The sequence below is a fragment of the Carettochelys insculpta genome, chromosome 1 (assembly GCF_033958435.1).
Source record: "Carettochelys insculpta isolate YL-2023 chromosome 1, ASM3395843v1, whole genome shotgun sequence".
Lineage (NCBI taxonomy): Eukaryota > Metazoa > Chordata > Testudines > Carettochelyidae > Carettochelys > Carettochelys insculpta.
This window is the reverse complement of record NC_134137.1, coordinates 307643263-307661487: the sequence shown is the minus strand read 5'-3', so window position 1 is coordinate 307661487 and position 18225 is coordinate 307643263. Positions and strand designations below refer to the sequence as shown.

The 18225-nt window shown below is 44.7% G+C and overlaps 1 long non-coding RNA gene across 1 annotated transcript; it reads left to right on the top strand.

Moving 5' to 3' along the window:
- The first annotated feature begins 30 nt into the window (after window positions 1-30).
- LOC142022608 (uncharacterized) lies at window positions 31-5644 on the top strand. Its single transcript, XR_012647997.1, has 3 exons — window positions 31-468; window positions 1497-1606; window positions 2199-5644. It is a non-coding gene; the product is annotated as an uncharacterized LOC142022608 (long non-coding RNA).
- The last annotated feature ends 12581 nt before the right edge of the window (window positions 5645-18225 follow it).

Below are 18225 nucleotides of genomic sequence, written 5' to 3'. Positions count from 1 at the left end.
CAGCCACACCTCCGCTCCCCTCCCTCCCGGGCCCGGCGCTGGACACGCCACCCTCACCCAGGCGGCCCGGCCTCTGCCCCAGTGGGGCTCCGCTGGCAGCCTGCGGGCCGGAGCGAGGAAGTTCTTCAGGGGACCTCCCTGGCCGGCCCTTCCGCGCGCGCCTCATCGGCCAGGGACGGGTCGTTTGTCAGCCGCGGAGACTCGCGCGCAGCCCCCAGGAGCCGCCCAGCGGAGACCAGTTCGCTTCGAGTCCGGCTGGTGCTGGGGGCAGGCTCAGGACCGGGTTTTGCGGGAGCCCCTAACGGTCTCCCAGGAGTGCTGCGAGGCAGAGAGGCGCAGTCGCTGCTCAGCGCCGGCTGCGGGACTGCAGCCCGGTGGGGGTGCCCCCTTCAGGGAGGCGCAGAGACATTGGAGAGGGGCCGGAGAAGAGCAGCCGAACTGATTAGAGGACTAGGAAATATGATCCGTGTGAGCAGGTTACGGGCATTGGGTGTGTTCATGATCGCGGCTGTCAGGTGCCTAACAGGGTGTTACAAGCAGGAGGGAGGAAAATCGTTCTCCTTAGGCGCTGAGGATAGGACAAGGAGCAATGAGCTAAAACTGCAGCGAGGGAAGTTTAGGTTGGAAATTTTCCAACAGTTGGGGGTGCCGAGTACTGCAATAAATTGCCTGGAGTGGCTGTAGAGTCTCCCATTAGCCGAGATCTTTCAGAACTGGTTGGAGAAATACCTAACAGGGATGATACAGGTCAGCAGTCAGCAACCTTTCCTAGAGGGAGTGCCAAAAATCGACCTTTTGACCTCTGTGTACAGTCCAAGTACCTGCGATACCTTGTAAAGGCACTAATGTCCTGCTTACAACAGCTTCATTAATAAGTAAAGATACTGAGTGTTACTAGTTAGGTGGTGGTTGGGAGCATTAGCTGGTCTTTTGTCAATCCCCAGGTGGCGTGGCTGTTGGCAAGCTCCCAGCTGCCTGGAGAAGGAGGAGGTGGCAGGGCTCAGCTCCTACCTTACATGCCAATGAACATCAGCGTTCATGCCACTCTTTGGTACCCATGCTGGTGGTTGCTGACTCCTGATATAGATACCCACATATGCTATGAATACTCTGTAATATACCATCATGGAAACAAATCACTACCGAAAATAAAAGAGCAGGAGGTTACAAAAAAGGATTTCACCTACCCTGCCCTGAAAAAAATCGTTTTTGATGGGAAAAATTGACAAAATGTTATTGTTAAAGATGGGAGGAAAACCATGAAACATAAACCAAAGAGATTTTAGGGGTTTAATGTATTTGAAAGTTTTCTGGCAAAAATGTCTGGGGTGTATTGGTAAAGGTATTTGCTAAAAAATATTAAAGGAAAATTCAGTTCTCTCTATAAGCATAAGTTAACTAAATGCCACATGTGTATGTACGCTGCTTTCTTAAAAGAGTAGAAGGATGTGGGGATTATTGGACTGCTAAATGCAATTAAATTGTATTCCACGTAGGGCATATCTGTCTGTGTGGGGCTGTGCATCTGGTGAAGATGCTTTATGCTGACAGGAGAGAGTTCTCCCATTGGTAGAACTAAACAATCTCAACAAGTGGCATAACATAGGTAAGTAAATGTTAGTTTTAACCAGTTAACCAATTAAACAGGTGGGGTGGCAGCTGGGGAGGACAACAGACTGGGAGTGGCACGGGCAGCGGTGCTCCTGCTGTGCTGGATCAGCCTTCCTCTGCAGTGGCCCTGGGTGGGCCATGAGATGGGGGTGATCCAGCTAGGTTAAAGCAGTCCACAGCAGCTCAGGGTGTGCTGTAGGTGTGGGCACTCCAGCAGGGCCATAGTAGCCCTGGTCTCAGCAGGTGGGAGCATTCCAGCTCAGCCGGAGCATCTCCTGTCTGTAGCAGGTCCAACCTGTACCAATTAACCATATCTGGTAAGCCTCAGCAATTTAGGGTGAGGCTTACCGGTTAATTGGTTAACCAGTCAAGTTTTAACATCCCTAGCATAAACTACGTCAGTGGGAGAAGCTCTCCCACTGACAATATAGTGCTATGCATCTGAACATTTGTCGGTGTAACTTTTGTCACTGCGTGTGTGTGTAATATTCATACCCCAGAGCAACATAACTTTTACCCAAATAAACTGTACTGTAGATATAAACTTTGTCTTCAATATTTAAAAGTAAATTTCTATGTTCTTACAGATAAATTGATGGGGGATAGGTCCATCAATGGCTATTAGCCAGGAAGGGCATGGACAGTGTCCCTAGCATCTGCAAGAGGCTGGAAATGAGCAACAGAGAATTGATCACTTGATGATTACCTTTCCCTCTGGGGCACCTGGCATTGGCCACTGTTGGAAGACATGATACTGGGCTTGATGGGACTATGGTCTGACCCAGTATGGCTGTTCTTATGTTCTTATACTGGTAACATGCTTACTGTACACAGTGCACTATATTATGTACTGAACCATTTGAAATGGCATTCAACAGGGTAGGCTGTAGTCTTTGGATTTATATGTAACTCGTGAAAAGTAAAATACATATTAAATTGTCCTCAGTATGCTGCCATTGTAATATAGCCCCAGTTTGTTACCTCTGGACGTATAGCTAAACATATGGAAAAAGGCAGCAGCACCACCAAGAGGGTTGCTGCTGACTAACAGCATAACTGACTGGTGCTATGCTGTCCAGAGTCTCAAAAATAACCCAGACATTATAATCAAACCAGCTGACAAAGGGGGTGCTGTTGTCATCATGAATAAGTCAGACTATGAAAAGGAAGCAGCCAGATACATTTGGTGTTGGAGAGTTTACAGACCTTTCTCCTCTGATCCCACTTTGGAATTCCAAAAGAAATTACAACAACTACTTAAGGAACTCCCTGCTGCTACTTGGGACCTTATTCACTCAGACACACCATCTGAGCCCCAACCTGGATTATTCTATTTACTTCCCAAAATCCACAAACCTGGAAACCCCGGACGCCCTATCATTTCAGGTATTGGCACCCTTACCACCGGACTATCCAGTTATGTGGACTCCCTCCTCAAACCCTGTGCCACCAACACTCCCAGCTATCTCCAAGATACCACTGACTTCCTGAGGAAATTACAAAACATTGGAAAAGTTCCTGACAACACCATCCTTGCCACTGTGGATGTAGAGGCTCTGTACACTAATATTCCACATGAAGATGGATTACAAGCAATCAGGAATACCATCCCTGATGTCACCACAGCCAGTATGGTATATGACCTCTGTAACTTTGTTCTCACCCACAGTTATTTCCGATATGAGGACAATTTATACCTCCAGATTAGTGGAACTGCTATGGGCACCCACATGGCCCCACACTATGCTAATATATTTATGGCTGACTTGGAACAACGATTCCTCAGGTCTCATTCCCTATTACCCCTCCTGTACTTATGATGCATCAATGACATCTATATGATTTGGACCCATAGTATAGAGACTCTAGAAGAATTTCAGAGACTTTAACAATCTGCACCCCACCATCAACTTATGCTTCTACTACTCCATGTGAGAGAGACACTTCCTGGACACTACAGTACAAATCAAGGATGCCCTGATCAGTACACCACTCTCCCGGAAACCCACTGATCGTTATACTTACTTACACTCTTCTAGCTTCCATCCTGCACGCACAACTAAATCCATTGTTTACACTCAAGCCCTTAGGTACAATCTCATTTGCTCTGATCCTACTGACAGAGACTGAAAACTACAAGATCTCTACCGAATATTCATAAACCTGAATTACCCACTGGAGAAATAAAAAAAACAAATCGACAAGGCCAGACAAATACCCAGAGACCAGCTACTCCAGGATAGGCCCAAAAAAGGCAATAACAGAACACCACTGGTCATCACCTACAGCCCCCAACTCAAACCACTGCAACAATTATTAAAGACCTACAACCTATCCTTAATCAGGATGCCACACTCCAGAAGGCCCTAGGTGACAGGCCTGTTCTCTCCCACAGACAACCTCCCAGCCTTATGAGGATTCTCACCAACAACCACAGTCTATACCACAGGAATACCAGTCCTGGAACTTCTCCTTGCAACAAGGTCCATTGCCAGCGTTGTCTGCATATCTATTCTGGAGACACCATCACTGGACCTAACCAGGTTATTCACATAATCACAGGCACATTCTCATGTTCCTCAACTAACATCATATATGCCATCATGTGCCAACAATGCCCACATGCTTTGTATATTGGACAGACTTCAAACTCTCTTAAACAAAGAATTAATGGGCATAAAACAGACATAAAAACACTCCTGATTCACAAACCTGTCAGCCAGCACTTTAATGGAATGGGCTGTTCTGTTAATGACCTGAAAGTCTGTGTTTTACTGAAAAGGAACTTTCACAACTGTTTGGAAAGAGGCTGTTGAACTCTCTTTTATATTCAAATTCGACGTATAAATGTGGTTTGAACCAGGAGGGCAATTTTTTAGCTCGTTATAGGGGCTCTTTTACATACTTTGCTTTATCTAATCCTTGACTCCCCCTCCACCCCTTCTGCCCCTCTGCTCTCTGATTTGCATAATTTTTCTGATTTGTCAACCTTGATTACTATTTTAAGTTCTCTGTGCCTTAAATATTGAGTCTGTTCTGGTATGGCTATGGTCTGAAGAAGTGGGTCTGTCCCCCAAAAGTTCATCACCTAATAAATTATTTTGTTAGTCTTTAAAGTGCTATTGGACTGCTTTTTTGTTTTGATAGTATATAGACTAGCACATCTATCTCTCTGTTACTATTCAGCATAGCAGGATGTGAGTGTTGCAGACCAATGATCATAAGTCATCCTGATTGAAGCACTTTGGGACCATCATAGTTGTTGCCTGGGCTGTACCTCTTCTGAAGTTAGAAAACTTATAGTATGAAATAATTGTCAGAACTCAGACTTTATTTTAGTAGATATTGTATGGGGAATCTCTGAAGAAACTTCACAGGTCTGGTGAAACAGAATTTAGGCTAATGGCCTTGGTTTTAGTAGGTTCTCTAGGAGAGCACTTCTCAAACTTTTTTTTTATGTATATAAAGTACCCCCTTTTAAAAAATTTCTAAGCACCCCCAGATTTCTCTTGCACACCCTAAGGGTGCTTGTACCATCCATTGACAAACATGGTCTTAAGGTAATCTGAGGTCTTGGAACAACTGCTGTTCAACTTTTCAATATTACTGTTCCATTTGCAGGGGTCGGATTTGATTTGCAGTATGCCAAGTTATACCTCACTTAAAAACTACTTACAAAATCATGCAAAAATGTCACAGAAGACTACTGCTGAGAACTTGCTGATTTTTTACCATCTTATTATCAAATGGATGAATTGGAATATTGTTCTTACATTTCAGCATAAGGGCTGTGTCTACACTAGCTGAAATCTTTGAAATGGCCATGCACATGGCCATTTTGAAGATTAGTAATGAGGCACTGAAATGCATATTCAGCACCTCATTAGCATGCTGCCAGCCATGGCACTTTGAAATTGCCACGGCTCGCCCAGATGGGGCTCCTTTTTGAAAGGACCCCAGCAACTTTGAAATCCCCTTATTCCTGTCAGCAGACTTGTTTCTACTGCTTCATACACCTTGGCTACGATAAGAATAAGGGGATTTTGAAGTAGGCAGGGTCCTTTTGAGAAGGAGCCCTGTTTGGACGAGCCATGTGGCAGCGAGCCATGGCAATTTTGTATGTCAGCGCCTCATTAGTAATCTTTGAAATGGCCATTTGCATGACCATTTCAAAGATTTGGGCTAGTGTAGACATAGCCAAGTTGTATGAAGCAGTAGAAACAAGTCATTGTCTGAATGAACTTTTAGATTGTACTGACTTTACTAGTGTTTCTTTATGTAGTTTGTAAAATGAGGCAAATATCTAGTTGAGTTCATGTACTTCCTGGAAGCCCTCCATGTACCCCCAAGGGTACACTCACCCCTGGTTGAGAAACACTGCTCTAGGAGTACAGGAGGTTGAATTTTGAGTGACACATCTTTGAAAGTCACTTTGTAATTTACGTATTGAGTAGCAAACATTTTCCTATCACATTGTCCTCCTCCAGAAACAAAGGTGAAAATAAGTTAATGCAGTCATGCAGTGATACATTGATGTTTCCAAGTGACAGAGAACAATGCTGACCTCATTATTAAAACTCCAATACATGTAGTCTGGTGCTTGATAATTTAGGGCGCATGACAGACTAAAAATATCTGCTTGCTCTTTGTGAATGGATAAGCATAGTTTTAATCAAATGACCTTTACTATAGATTGAAAACAGCAAAACAACGGCCACCAAGAACAGTCTACACAAATGAGCTAAAAGTGACAGAGCTGTAGCTGTGTCACTGCAGCGACTGTAGTGTAGGTGTACCCTCAGCTGATAGGAATAAGGGGATTTTGATGCTTGCGGGGTCCTTTTGAAAAGGATCCCCATCTAGATGAGCCGCGCGAGAGTGAAACGCGGCACTTTTGAAGTGCTGCGGCTGGCGGTATGCTAATGAGACACTGAATATTCATTTCAGCACCTCATTAGTATTCTTCGATTTGGCCATTGGCATGGCCTTTTTGAAGTTTTTCTTAAGTGCAGACGTAGCCAAAGTGTGCAGGTCACTCCTGCGCATAGGCTTGCAACAGATTTTGTAGGCCCAGGTCTGCCAAGGCATGGCCTGGCACTGGAAGAGCAATGGGGGTATCCCTGAAATGTACAGAAATGCCAATTCTAACTAAACTAGTGCTAAAATTGAAACTAATAAGGATAACTATGCACAAAGAGCAAGACATTGCCAAAGTAGAAATCGTTGCTGAAGCAAGAGCCGAGATAGTCTGGTTAGCCATCACTGCAAGTAAGAAGGAACTGAGGGAGTAGCGAGTTAGAAAAGTCCTATATATACTGAAGGGCATGAAGGCTTGACCCCATAGGTGCCCAGGCTGATGCAGTGGATACTGCTGGGGGAAAATCTTCTGATCATGTGTGCACACCTGATTGGAATTGACATGAGCAGTCACTTGAAGAAGAACACCTGTCCTCTCTGCTTCATGAATTGGTCTGGGGCTTAAGTTGAATGCCTAGAGTGAGGCAACAATGTGCATGCCCAAAGGTAGAAACTTAGGTGTGCAGTGCAGTATTCAGCAGGAGTTTTGTGGATTGCAGTGGAGCTTAAAACTGGATTTAGGCACCTGAGTTCCTCTGTGATTTGAGCCAGGGTAATGCTAAGAAATTTAAACTTGATCAAGGAAGCAAGAAGGAAATATGCAAGATAACCCCTCCTTTCTCCCTCCTTTCCCTCCCCCCGCAGCAGATTTTCTGTCTGTTTTGCAACTTTGAAGGCGGTCTCACTGTTACACAACATGAAGAGAAACCCAACCTAAAAACTCAAAATTCAAGTATATTGGTAATAGCTTGTATCTAAGGAAATATAACATACTCCTGAAGTAATGCATTTATTCAGCTGAATAATGCAATTTAAGATTCATCAGATGGACATATTTCTGTTCTTTTGCTAGGGTAACCAGACTTTTTCAGAGGGAAAATGCTACACCGCTCAGGGCTGGCCCATGGTGACACCTGTGCACAGGGCCAGCCCAAGCCCCTCTGCCACCCACCTGGTGCCAGCCTGAGGTCCCCTCCTTTCTTTATATGGACCAGCCTGAAGCCCCCCACATCTCCCTCTCCATGTACAGGGCTGGCCCAAGGCTCCCTGTTCCATACCATGCTTGGGGCTGGCTTGAGCCACCCTGTCTCCTTTCCACAAACAGCTTGAGGCCCTAGTCCCCGGCTGATGAGGAGTGGCCTGAGCACTCTCTGCCTCTTGCTGCCAGCTCAAGTCCTGCTTCTTACCCCAAGTTCCGGACATCCCCTCCCCTGACAACGCTCACTTGTGCAAGCCTGCCCTAGGCCAAGCCACTGTCCTGAACCATGTTTCCTGCACAACCTCCATCTCCCTCAAACACATTCCTCTGGGCTCCTCTAGGTCTTACTTTCTACTTTTTTTGTCAAAAATGTGATCATCAGTTAGCAAAATCAAGCAGTAGAAATTCACAGTTTTGCCAAAATCATCGGGACTTCCAGGACAGATCTTGATAAAAGGGACCGTCCTGGCCAAGATAGGGCATATGGTCACCCAATCTTTAGAAAATATATAGTACAGAGCTTCCTAACAGTGTTGGGCAACATGCAGCCCATAGGACTGTCCTAGCATCTATAATTTGAATTCTGCATCTGAACTTGTTAAATTTTCTGAAAGAAAAAAGCAGCAAGAACATGCCTGTTATTCGTCACTATGTGGTCCTTCATAGAGAGTATATATCCACAGGAAACTTACATTGTTAAAAGTCATGTTCTTTGCAAGGGTGACAGACTGGTTATACATGATGAATAGTAGCAGAGAGGTAGTCATGTTAGTCCGTATTCTAACAAAACCAAACAGCAGCCATGTAGCACTTTAAAGACTAATAAAATGATGTTTTAGGTGATGACCCCCCTCCCTCCAGTTTCTACCAATGCTACGGTTGCTTGCTGTTCCCTTTCTGAAACCAGATTCATGTGCAGAGTGGTTCATTGTGCTATGACTAGCCAAACCTATGGTGTCCAGGACCGCCCACTGTACATCTGGGAAGAATGGCTGCATACCCGCTGGATGAGTGTTCTTTCCTTGGTGCCATCTTTGGAGTTTTTCTCAAGCTATACTCTGCTGACTCAGATGCCATTGACTAGCTTGAGCACAGTCAGCTGTTCCCCACATCACCCCAAACCTACTCTTGTTTGTCTTGCCTACCTGGAGTTAATGTGTATAATGACGAAATCCCCTTTGTGGATCTAGTGCAAGACTATATACTAATGCAAATTCAGCCTCACGCTTGTTTTGCATTGTTACAGAATGGGAGTGGTGTGGTTTGAGCATTGGCCTTGTAAACCCAGGGATGTGAGCTCAGTCCTTGAGGGGGCCGGTCAAGGGTCTGGGGCAGGTTAGATTTAAAAAAAAATGTCAGGGATAGGTCCTGCTGTGAATGCAGGAGAGAGGACTGGACTTGGTGATCTCTGGAGGTCCCTTCCAGTTCTATGAGAGAGGTATGTGTATGTATAGGAAGCATAGCTGTGCCCTGGGCACACAGAATGCTATCATACCTTGCTGTGAAACATTTTCTCTAATGTGAACGCAACTGTGGCAAGGAGCTGCTTCTGAGGGAACTAAATCTGTCTGTCACCTGCTAGATCAAGCTAGCCTGATACCCGATGAAGGAGAAAGAGATAGAGAATGGGGCCATGGAAGGGGTTTCTCTTGCAATTTAATGAGCTTTGTCTATCAAAAGTTATTTTTCCTCTGTACCATCAGGTGGCAGTAATCACTCAGTTCCCTTTGTTGATGCTCCATGTAAACAGTAATTGCTCCTACACACCACCAAAATTGAATGGTTTCATCAGGTTCAGTGTTCTTGTGTGATAGGTCACATGTATTTACATAGAGATGTTGTAGGCTCAGTACCCCACTTATTTGGGGCTAGACTGTGAAAGCTGTAGGAAGGTGAAATGCTCCAGAAAGAGCACCAGGAAATGTTTTGCCTCCCTGAGCTCCTGGGTAAAACTGCCTTTCCTCCTCCCTGCATGGCTGTTCAGAGCTCTTGCATACAAGATGAGGGTTGAGTGTCTGGTGGTGAATTTCTCTCACTGTTCTTCCTTGACTGTCCTCTTCCCTCCACCCACCCACCACCTCCCAACCAGCATCTCCATTAAGTGAGAAGGCTCCTTAGCTCTCCCATGTAAGGGTCAGACAGAGTCAGGCCTTTCAGTCATAATTTGTGTTGCATGTTACAGTAAAAGCTCAGTTATCCTGCACCTGGAAAACTGGCACATTGAGTTAACTGGCACGCTGCAGGGCTGGCTGATTGGACAGTGGCAGTGGGGCCAGTGAAGCGGGGCCACCAGCCCCACTCCAATATCTGGCTCATTCAATTATCCGCAGCCCTAGTTCTTGGAGGTGCCAGATAATAGAACTTTTACTGTAATAACATTTAGATTATAACATTTCAGTATGTTACTTAAACCAACCACCAACATCACAAGGCAAACCACAAGTTGGAACCCACAAGGAAAAAGGAAAAGAGGGCACCCAAGAAACACCTGGCATAGAGATGTGAAGGCCGACACTAAAAAGACCAGATAAGCCTGCTCAGAACTGTAAAAGTTTGCCCAGGACAGGACGCTGGTGAATGGTCATCAATCGCCTATGTTCCAAGATGAAAGAGGCTTATTACTACTACTATTACTACTACTATTTTACTTGAAACAGAGTTTTGTCTACTTCTGACAGGTCTGCTACAAGTAATTGGAAATGCAGCCTAATTATCATCTTAGTGGATTGGGAAGCTGGGATTTAGGAAAGCCTCTTACTTCATCCCCAGCTATATAGTTTGCGGGAGTGAGGATTTCTCTATATTAGGCTTCCCATTTAATATCTTCCAGTTAACAGGAAGCCAACTCCCTTTTATTTTGTATACCACAAACTATCCTCAGGGATGCCTACCCTAGTATTAATTAGTTTACCCACCTTTGTAAAGTGTTCCAGGATCTACAAATGAAAGCACTAAAGGCATTTTGTTAGTCACATTGAAGTAAGGTGCAGAGAGATTGAATGACTTGGCAAGGAAGGAAATCGGGGAAGGAACTATTATTAAGAGGGTTGGGCATTGGCTGTGGAACCTAGAAACTGGGAGACGCATGCCTGGCCCTTGTTCGGGCTGCTTTGTATGGCAACTGGAATGTTACTCTACAGGGGCAGACAAGAACTTTCCAATTATAGGGAATCCTTGGGTAGATTAATACAGTAGCAGCTCTACAAAACCTGCTTAAACAGCCATAAGGAGTTGAGCACACAGCACTGTGGCTAAGCCTCAAGTGGCCCAACTTAACATGCTAAGGAGTGCCCTCTTATTTAACATGTTTAGGAGCGCCCTTCAGCAATGGGGGAGCAGAAAATTGTTCTTCGAGTCACCTTTATCACGAGCTACACTGAGGATGAGCTCAGCACAGTTGAGGATTTAGCTGCTGAGGTCTCCAGGCGTTTGATGTGCTCCTGTGATTTTTTATTTTTTTAACATTGACAGAACTGGCAGTGAAGATAAGCTGTGTTATGCATGCATCCCTGGTTAACTTGGCTATGTGGTCAGTGCTTGTTGGATGTTACAGGTCTTTTCAGATCCCTTATTCTAGTTTGGAATAGACTTAAAAGGGTTAGATTTTATACAGATTTTACCAGACACATATAAACCAATGAAGTTACATTTCTATCAATAATTCCAATTTGCAGATCAGGAGAATAAGAAAAATGCTGATTGAGAACATATTAGAGTTTAAAGGTCTTTTTATGTTTTGACATGCTACTGTGATGCTTTCTCTGTCAATTTGTTTTTTTAACAGTTAACTTTTTGCATCTGAACATCTGCTGTAAGTAATGTAAGTAATTTATTGTCTGAACATTTCTGCTCCCCTAAAATTTCCGTCTACTGTGAAAATTTAAAATTCATGAAAATCAGAAAAATGCTTAAAATGTACAGATGTTATCAAATGACATTGTAAACAAACAACATAAATACCAGGCAACTAATTCTGCTAAGCCTAGTTATGAAATTGGCCACTTAAAAAAATTTATATCATAATTTAACTGTAGAGAGGAAGACATAAACATGTAACAACCCTTGGAAATTCTGAAACCGATAGAAACAATACGGTATCATCATTTCAGAAACCAGGGAAAGTTGCTAAGTGAAAACAACGCATTTGCCTATTGTAATTTAATACAACCTAAGTGGTTGAATGCAAGAAGAGAGAGATTATATTATGCATATTTTTTCTTAAACAAACCTAAATTTATAACATTGTGCAATATACTTGTCTTGTGTTTTTATACTATTTTTATTGTCAGAATGGTCCAGTATATGCTTAGGGACAATCTTTACTGTAAGAATCCCTGTTTACATTACTTATTTTAGTAGTATAGACCTTAAATCTGCAAAAGGATCCACATAAAGCAGTGTTCCACAAACTTAAAACATTTGCGCATCCCTTTTGTGACTTCAGCCTTATAGCTGTAACTCCTCCCCACTGCCATCCCAGTGCTTATCTCCTGATTTTTAGTAATCTATTTTCTGCTGAATGCCCCTTGAAGTCCTTTCGCATGCCACCGGTGTTATGCATACCACTTTGGGAAACACTAACATAGAGGAATTCTTATATTTGCTAAAAGCTCTCTGGTGGACTAGGGCCTTAGCTAGGGCCTATATGTTTATTTTCTTCATATATATATATATGTATGTGTGCATGTAACCCGGGCAATCACCCCGTCAGCTGCCCTGCTGGATGCCCACTGCTTCTCCTACCCGCTGCCCAGTGGTCACTGCTGCCAGCTGCCTGCTGCTTCTCCTACCAACCATACCTGCTAGCCGCTTCTCTCACCAGTCACCTGTCTGCTGTCTTGTGGGTTTTGCTATAGGCAAAACCCTGTGATTCCAGCTCTCCATGGCTTCAGCTAACAGTCATTTCAGCTCATAGTGGCATTCAACTCTGGGCTTAGCCACAGCATCTCAGTATCCAGCAATGTGGATTCTCACAGAATAACTACAGACCCATTTTTAGATCTACCTTTGAACAGTGGGGGAAGAACTAGTCAAACCAATCTTACAGCTCTATAGCCAAAAGGCTCCCAGCCAGCTGGTTTAACCACTATCCCTTCCCCCTCACCTCACAATGCTTAGGTGGAGGGAGTCATGTGCAATCCATATCTTACACAGCAGTGATGACTGCCCTGTACCCCCACAACAGCTTCAAGCATTGGTGAGACTCCACAATTCTTACACTGGGTGATAGCATAAATTGTGACTTTACAATAACATGATGTTTACAATAGATGAAACATCATTGCTTCACCAGCTCCCATTCGGCTTTGTTTGCAAGGCATTACGTATGTACACCCTTGTATTTTCATGCAGATAATCTCTGAAGGACACATTTCCCAAATCCTTCAGCAGTATTGAGCTCCTGCTGGCACATTCCTTACATATATGTCACAACCTTCTTTAGGTGCAATTCAGGATATGTGCTGAAAGAGAAAAGACTATTGCTTTTTGTTACCCATTTACTCTGCAGTGCAGTAGTTATTTCCTAATCTGAAAAGAGAACTCTACAGCCTCTTGGAATTTCCATATATAATCTATCAGATAGAAAAGAACAATTTGAGATTTTGAGATAATTCAGGCAATCAAGGGAGCTAATGTACATGGCACTCATCCTCTAGAAATGCCATGTAATTCCCATTCAGTCTTAATACCCATTTAAAAATTCCATATACCTATGTTTTAATCAATTTGTACCTTTTAACAGCCTATTATGATTGTGGTGCAAGACACTTTCTGGGGATTAGTAAGTGACTTGTGTTGACTCACAGGCCAATTAACTGCACCTCTATGGTCAATGCCCGGTAAAAGTTTTGCACCTGGATCATTACTATGTAATTAAATAATCAATATTACCTTTTGATTCAACTACCTGATGACAAATATTGCAAATGTATCTTGACTACAGCTATGCTGAGTTCTTTTAATTTACAGTGGAGGGGAATCAACAGTCTGAGCAAATATTAGCCACTTTAAATCTGTTGGGTCCATAAATTATTACTTATTTTACAAAATAATGGTTGTCTACATATTATTTAGAACCATTAATATTCTTCTGACGATAAAGGAGTGTTAAATGGAACACATGCGACCTGGAAATAATCTCTGAGTCTGAAAATTCAAATAAAACTCTTGCCGGTTTGTTTTGATTCAACCACTAAAACACCTGTACAAGGCTGCTGGGGCCTAGATCCTCAAAGATATTTAGTGTTTAAGTCTCATTAATTTCAGTGATATTAGGTGCTTAAATAACATTCAGAATCTGTGTTTGAGTACCCCAAAATGTGTTAAAACAACCAGACAGGGACTTTGCCTGCCAGTCAGCCACCTACAAACATCTTTCTGCTCCTCTCTCATTCTGGAAAGAAACATATGGGTGAGTGGAAGAGGAGCTGATCTGTGGGGCTGCTGATGGGTGCTGAGTACCCACTACATTTTTTTCCTCTAGAGCACCCACAGAGTTGCTACCTAGGTGCTGATATGTCACAGAATCTCACGTCCAGCACCAACATATCCTAAGGTTAGGTAGGAGAGAAATGGTATGGTGAAATTAAGAGCTGAGTACAGAAGAAATAACTCAGAGACAAAGAAGCAGCATGCTGAGCAGGTGAGGAAGCAGAGAAGAGGGAGTATGGGAAGCTTGCACTGGTTAAGGCTCTCCCAGAATTAAGGTGGTATTAGAATACATGACCACACCTGTTTTTTTTTGGAAACCCCCAACAGACAGTGAACACTAATCCATTCTCAAAGGCCCAACAAAGGCAGCTACACAGTGTTCACTGCAGCTGTCTTCTACTGCATCATATTTTGGCAGGTAATATAATATGCTAGTTTTATAGGGGATTTTCATGTTAGCAACTTCACACTTATCTGTTAATGGAGAGTGGACAGGAGGATAGTTCAGAGAGGAAGAATGTTTTAGTGGTTTGGGCCCTAGCTCTGGACTTGAAAGTCTGGATTCAAGCCCCTGCTCCACAAGAGACTTCTTGTCTCACCTTAAGTGGGTTACTTAGCCTCTCTGTAGCTGCGTCTACACGTGCACGCTACTTCGAAGTAGCAGCACCAACTTCGAAATAGCGCCCGTCGCGTCTACACGCGTCGGGCACTATTTCGAAGTTAACTTCGACGTTAGGCAGCGAGACGTCGAAGTCGCTAACCTCATGAGGAGATAGGAATAGCGCCCTACTTCGACGTTCAACGTCGAAGTAGGGACTGTGTAGACGATCCGCGTCCCGCAACGTCGAAATTGCTGGGTCCTCCATGGTGGCCATCAGCTGGGGGGTTGAGAGATGCTCTCTCTCCAGCCCCTGCGGGGCTCTATGGTCACCGTGGGCAGCAGCCCTTAGCCCAGGGCTTCTGGCTGCTTCTGCGGCAGCTGGGGATCTATGCTGCAGGCACAGGGTCTGCAACCATTTGTCAGCTCTGTGTATCTTGTGTTGTTTAGTGCAACTGTGTCTGGGAGGGGCCCTTTAAGGGAGCGGCTTGCTGTTGAGTCCGCCCTGTGACCCTGTCTGCAGCTGTGCCTGGCATCCCTATTTCGATGTGTGCTACTTTGACGTGTAGACGTTCCCTCGCTGCGCCTATTTCGATGTTGGGCTGAGCAACGTCGAAGTTGAACATCGACGTTGCTGGCCCTGGAGGACGTGTAGACGTTATTCATCGAAATAGACTATTTCGATGTTGGCTGCATGTGTAGACGTAGCCTGTGAGTCAGTTCTCCATCTGTAACATGGGGATAATAGTACTTTCTTACCTCACAGAGGTGTTGGGAGAGTAAGTACATGAAAGCTTGAGACATTCAGACATTACAGTGAGGGGAACCATATGGGTACCATAGATTGGGGGAAAGCTTGCTTGAATTGAAGAGGTAAAATTAAATAGATTAACATCTATCTATCTGAGCTACAGAAGCACTGTAGAAAACTCTACACTTAAAAGATGGGGATCTGTCACACTGCAACCTGGAGTACCTATGACCATGAGTGCCAACCTCAGGGCTGACTGTCAAAAACCAGGGAGGAAACCCTAAACTGGTTATATGTTCTGTGATTTGATTTCACTGAATCAATAGGGTATGTGAACTCTTGATGCTCATTCTTGGGTGACTGCTGGGGGAGGACACAATGGGGACACCGACCATGTAACCCTTCCCCCAGCATGACTCCTCTTTGCACCACCACTAGCCTGGTTCTTCATGCCACCCACATTGCCCCATGCTGCAGATGGGGACCTGAAGCACAACTATTTGTAGCCAATCCTAGAATTAACTAAGGTCAGGTATACACTAGGCAGTACAGTTGATTTCAGATACACAATTCTAGCTATGGCAATTGCATAGCTAGAATCAACATATCTGAAATCGACTTACCTGGCTGCCCTCACAAAGGGACGTCAATGAGAGGAACTCTTCCATCGACCTCCCTTACTCCTCATGATAGTGAGGGGTCAACTGATGACCCCAGCCATATCAACTTCACAAGTGTGAAATCAAACTCCAGAAAATAACCCAGACTGGATCGATCTTCCTGGAAGTATACATGTGCCCTAAGGATTTCTTAATTAGGAAAAATAGATGAATCAGAGGCTCACAGAGTACTAGAACTGGAAAGGATCTTGAGAGGTTATTGAGCCCAGCAGGTCCAAGCACCATCTAGATAATCCCTGACAGCTGCTTTTAAATATCTCCAACCTCCCTAGGCAATTTATTCCAGTGCTTGACCACTCTGACAGGAAGTTTATCCTAATGTCCAACCTAAACCTCCCTTGCTGCAATTTAAGCCCATTGGTTCTTATTTGACCCTCAGAAACTAAGGAGAATATTTTTCCCCTTCTCCTTGTAATAACCCTTTAATCACTTGAAAGCTGTTATTATGTCCCCTCTCAGTCTTCTCTTTTCCAAACTAAACAAACCCAGTTCTTTCAATATTCCCTTATAGATCATGTTTTCTAGACCTTTAATCATGAAGAGTTACGGTAAAAGCTGTATTATCAGGTATCCCAGGGGAACTGGGGATGCCAGATAATAAATGTGCCATTTAGTAGAACTGGTGCCAGCAGCCAGCCCCACTCTACATCCCAGGCCAGGCAGAGGGCAGCTGGCCACGTGGCAGTGGGACACCAGCCTCACAGCAGCTGACCCTGCAGCACCCAGCTCCAGCAGGGACACCAGCCCATGGCAGCAGCCCCAGCTGGGCATGCTGGTTAACTAAATGTGCCAGTTATCCACATACCAGATAACCAGGCTTTTACAGTATTTACAGGCTAAATATATATATATATATATACACACACAAATGAGTTATGGTCTATGATTACGAAAGGTGAAAGAGTTGTAATCAGTTATCAGGGCAATGGGGGTGGTCACCTGTCATAATCCGTTAGCTGGGTCACCATACGAGGGAGGAGCAAGTTGCCAGCAGCCTCTCTGCAGAATTGTCTCACCCCTTGGACTGTTCAGGGCAACTGCCTGGGGCCCCACACTTTGGAGGGCCTTGCAAAACCCAGTGAAGTCCAAGGGACTAGCAAGAGACCTGGCGCTGGCGACAGAGTTCAGGCCTGCCCTTGAACTTACCTGCAGCAGTGGGGAGCGACTCAGACCCAGCCTGCTTCATTCCCCTGCTTCCTCAGGGAGGGAGCTTGGGGGAAAGAGATGGAACCACTCCCTGCACTCACTGGTTGTGTGAAGTGGAGCAACATGACTGGGAGCTGGCAAAGTGGAATGGGCAGGGGCTTGGTAGCTCTGCTTCATGCTGCTGCCTGTAGTTGCTGCTGCTGGCGCTAGGCCTCCAGCTAGTCCCCAGGCTGTGTCACTAGGGATTGGGACTTGGACAAAGGGGTGGTGTGGGAGCAGGAAGAGGTGGGACCTCTGATGGAGTGGGGGTTGTCCTGGGCCCCACACCTTCCTTGGAGTGGCCCTTGGGGGATTTGCATGGAAGGTGCAGTCATGTTGCTGGTGCTCCCCTTTTTTTTCTCCCCCACAGCAGGTCATCTATGCCTGCCAACACAGAATGTCTTTTAGGACTAATCCAGGGAAACCCTTGGGCTGTTAGCTTCTGTTTAATAGCTCAATTCCTGGGACAGTCTAAGGAGCAATGAGGGAGTCAGGGGTCTTGTGGCCCTAGCTTTTCCCCTGCTTCCAGCATTCATGCTGATATCATGTCCTTTCTTGCACATAGCACCTTCATGGCTTTTGAGAGGGGCCCATTAACCAAATATTCGTATCGTGATGTCTGACAATGGCCATTTCATTTTGACAGACCTTGATGGACAGTGGTAATACCTTTCATAGGAATTTAGCATTAGGTACAATTTTGTTTTGTTTGGTGAGTTGCATATGTAGTACCCAGAGACACTGAGACCTCATACTAGGGTGAATGAAGTCTCTGCTCTACAACCTCAGCTGAAAGTCTGCTGGTCTTTAGCTCATGTGGTAGAGTCCAGGGCTTTAGCCCCCCTGATCACAGGTTCAGTTCTGAGTGCTAACAAGCTGGATCTGTCAGCGTTACACGTATTTCAGAACAAAC